Genomic DNA, 4623 nt, shown 5'->3' with positions numbered 1-4623 from the left:
TGCTCCTGTAAGGCTGCAGCCTTATCAAAATACACAGGACCCATGTTATTTGATGCCACTGACTAAAGGAAAATAGTGATGCAGAAACTCTTCCTGTTTTACTAACAGGAAGGAAGGTGGAGCATCGCTAGAAAGACTGGTTTGAGCGTCATTTTTTAGAATTGCAGTGCTGACTATTTTCTATCTGTCTGAAGTCCCTTTTTCCTCCCCAACAACTGACTCAAATAGAGGTGAGTAAAGCTGAATATAGACACTGTTTCTCCAACAGCAAATTAAACTTAGATTTGCTGTATTGATCAAAACACTTCTAAATTATTTGTCAGTGTCTTGTGTTGATGTGCCTTCTGTTTGCCTTAGTTCTACAGTTACTGTTACTACACCTATGCCTGTATTGAAGTCCTTTATTGTGTTACAGTAACTTTTAAGTGAATATTTTATGGGACTTTTCTGAGTATTTTACATTTTACAATAGCTTAGCAGTGTATGTATGCTCTTTCATTATATTTAAAAGACTGAATTGAATTATAAGTTTTAAATAAGTAGCAAAGAGGGGAATTTTGCATTTTTCCATGATCATTTGATTTTTACTAAATATTGTTTAAAACATGAATATGAAATGAAGCTGTTGTAAAAGTTAATTATATAATTTTATTTAAGATAAAAAAATCTCTCTTTACAAGATTGTAAAGTCTTTTTTAGCCTTAGCAAATGACAGGAAGACTCCTCCCAGTTAAAAATCTAGAGAAAGACACACCTAGTCACGTTGATCCCATTAAATGCCTCTGAGTGGATAAAAAGCTAATAATCATGTATCAGAGTAAATCCCAGAGTGAGAAGCTGCCAGTTAGATCTCTGCTGTCCAGCTTCATGGGGACAATTGTCTCTATTTGATTGATTTCCATCCATCTGCGCTACACATGGACGGACATCTAGTTGACATAACTTTTAGGAATGTTTAACAAGCAAAATACATGTACAACATGAAAGCAGTAATAAAAAAATAAAAAATCGTTGTAACATTTTGAGGAGGGAATGTTGTGGCAAATGTAAAAAAACAGAAAAAAAATGACAACATACTAAATATGAAACTGAACTGGAGATGAGCCCAATAAGGATGATGTAATTCGCAAACTGTCATCCGTCACTTGAGGAGCAGCTGCTGGTTTACAGATAGAAGAACAGAGGGGAAAGAACAGCTTTGTGAGTAACCAGCATTCATGGCCCTAGAATGACTGACATGTTTTTATAGCCTCATATGCTGCTCCCTGTCAGGGGACATTCCAGGGTAGTCTGGGTGTTACGTTATGTTGTGAAGAGCTATTTGTTTTCATCATCCACCAAACTCTAGGCTCCCCGTAAGGAATCCAGAAATGAGCCTGTAATGGACTTAAGGGGGTTAAAACAAGAAGCATAAAGGACTTGATTACCACTTGATTACCACAATCGTCTGTGCAGCAGGTCTGAAGACTGAGGCAGCTGATCAGTGTTTCAGTGCTGTTTGTCTGACCCAACTGCTTTTTGGGGATTCTGCCTCATAAATAGTCCTTTGACTTCATTCACTAAAGCACAGAGGGGAGGGGGTGAAGTGAGTGGGGCTTCCCAACTATGAGGAGAGGGCGGAGCTAATAGTAGACTTGTGCTGAGGCTTTGTAGAGGAGTCATAGGGAAGGTGGTAGAACTGGTTCACCTCATTTACAAGGCAAGGAAAGGCTGACAAGATCCTCTTAGTCACAGAGGAGAAATTAACAAATACAAACACGTAATTAAATCATTCCGAGCATGTCGTTACTAAAACTAGATGTTTAAGTTACCCTAAGAAAAGCCGCAGGAAACATAACACTACATTTTAAACAGGCGGAAACATTGTAATTCCATATCTGTCAGGAATTTCTGAAAACTGGAGGATTTTCTCTAACCATGACATATCAGTGCAGTGAGGAACGCTCGAGCTCCTACTTCAGGAAGATAAACGATGACTATACAAACACATGGCACAGTAAAGGAGAGCTAGCAGCTCTAAGGAAAGAACCTCAAGATCAAAGGACACACCTTCGACAGCCAAAATGTTTGAAGCCTGGACACAGAAGACCGATGGTTTGAAAGAAGGGTGAAGGAAGCCATCTTTAATGGAAGAGAAAGTCATCACTAAACAGGGAGAGTGATTGAATTTACACAAGATAATCCCCATTATGATTCATAGCCAATATCCAAACACGACAGCCAATAAGCTCCAATTATCTGGCAGGATGAAAGTAGAAACCTGCCTTAGAATGTGCTTATAAGGATGAACGTCCAGATACTCTATAACTGTCAAGCATCCTTGACAAATGTCAAAAAATATTTTTTAAACCAGGAAAAGGTCCAGGTGCCTCCAATTTGAGAATGTTTTGCTGGTTCGTTCTGCAGTGGATATCTGATAAAATGTTGAATGGCAATAAAGATAATCTGAATCCAGATCCAAACTGATGTGTTTATTGTGGAGGAGAGAAATCATCTCTGTCACTGCCTCAGTCATTTCTCTGGACCTATTCTTATTATGTTTGTGGTGTTTCAGAGAGGCTTTTATCATTGATGACAAAAATTAATCAAAAATAAAGTGAATTTAAAAAAACATATCACAGTGAAGCAAACAGAAAAAGGTTGAATAAACCTTGATTCTAAATGAAGTCTGACCTGTTTGAAAACAATCAACAGCCCCTCTCACCCAGACACGCTCTAGCCCTGCAGGTGTGCGAAGACATGAGCGAATACCTTTATAAAGTATGTAAATCAAAACAAGCACTCCTAAATCACTATTAGAGTCAAAATGAAAAGGCAGGGAATGTCAGGCTCAATAGGACCCAGTATTCGAGGCGGAGACAGTTACATTTCTCAAATCATTTATTAAAAAACTGAACTGCATTGAACAGCATTGGCGTCTAAAGCAGGGCATACACTGTGCGATTTTTTCAATCGTTGAACGCAGCTACAGCTAACAATGTAAGACGAAAGCGCAGGGTTTCGTCTTACATTGTGAGTTCACAGGTCACAATGCATGCACATTGCACAATTTTTGTATACTGAGAGCCCTGAAAAGAAAAGACGACAGCGTATTTGGACAAAGACATGGCCGAGCAAACATGGCTTCTACGGTTTATCAATTTTACACAAAGAACTCCATTTGACTGGCACCCCAGCCATGCTTCTGTGTTTTCGTCTGAGAGGAAGAAGAATAATTCTTGTTTGCGCATGCCCACTGGGGGATTTTTGCCCACGACAGTCGACTGAAAATCAAACATGTTTGATTTTCTCCTGACCTCACGATTCCTGATCAGGAGGTGGTCGTTGTTAGAGTTCTGCCTCTGTTATGTTTTTTTTTTTGGATGTTCAGTTTTGCTTTGCTCCTCATTTTCTAGTTTTTTATGGTTTAATTCTTATTTTGTTTTGTTCTTTGGTTTTTTCTCAATTACTGTCTTAGTCCTGCTTCTGTTATGTTTCCTTTTGACTGTTCAGTTTTGCTTTACTCCTTGTTTTTATAGTTTTAGTGTTGTAATTCTTACTTTGTTGTGTTTTCTGGTCTTTTTCAGTTTTCTAGGTTTTTTTATTTGTTGCCCTCTGCTAGCCTCTTGTGTTCTCCTTTTTCTGCTCTTTTCCTATCCTGCTCTGTGCACACCTGCTCCCAGTCTGCTCATTAGCCCATTCTTTGTTTCAGTCTCCTTTATATACTCTCTCTGTTCTGTTCTTCTTTGCTGGGTCATCATCAAACATGCTCCAACTCCTTCTCTCTGAGCCTTCCTTCTTTTGATTGTGATTTCCCTGATGTCTCCTTGGTTTCTGGTACGTTTTGACTAGTTTTCATGTTTTGATTTTTGGACTCCTGGTTTCACGTCAGTTTGGACTTTGTTTTCATTTTGAATTTTTGGATTCCTGGTTTCCTGTTTATTTGAACTCTGTTTTCGTATCTGGATTTTTGGATTACCTGCCTCTGTTTTCAGTAAACTCATTATAAAATCCACAAGAAATTCATCTCTGCCTCCCTGCCTCTGCTTTTGGGTCAACTAACCATAACCAAATTGTGACAGTCGTGAGAGTCTGATCGCCCCTCGTTACCCCCTAAACACTGCATTTGGCATGATCAGGCTCAAAGTCGGCCCAATCGAAAATTTTTTGCATGACTGGAAAGTCGGTCCAAAAAGGGCAAAAAAATCGGACAACGGCTTAAGGCAGGAACCTCTGCAGGAGGAAACAACAGGTTAGTGACCACGTCTTTCTGGCGGAGGATGATAATGAACATGTGAGTCACTAACCTATTCTTATAGTTCAGTCTGAGCCCAGAGGATGAGGTTGGTTCCAGCCGGTTGGCTGCCAGCAAGATGCGCCCAGAGTCCCAGACAATGGTGTCTCTGACGTCGGAGGATAGGCAGGATCAAAACCGTGCAGGTAAAGAAAGGGAGGATAATCCAGACAATGAAGCCAAAGTCTGTGTCAAATATGTGCTCTTTAGTCAGAGCCAGGAGATCAGGGGTTCAAAGAGGTGCCGAAGGGAGTCAGGTTCGGGTTCAGGTTCACAAATCCGAGAGGAGTCTGAAAACAGGTCAAGCCACAGATTAGAATGGGGACAGGCAGGCTCGGAAGTCCAGAGGC

Source organism: Cyprinodon variegatus, unplaced genomic scaffold (genome assembly GCF_000732505.1).
Source record: "Cyprinodon variegatus isolate N-32 unplaced genomic scaffold, C_variegatus-1.0 Scaffold1568, whole genome shotgun sequence".
Classification (NCBI taxonomy): Eukaryota; Metazoa; Chordata; class Actinopteri; order Cyprinodontiformes; family Cyprinodontidae; genus Cyprinodon; species Cyprinodon variegatus.
Note: the sequence above shows the minus strand (reverse complement) of the source record.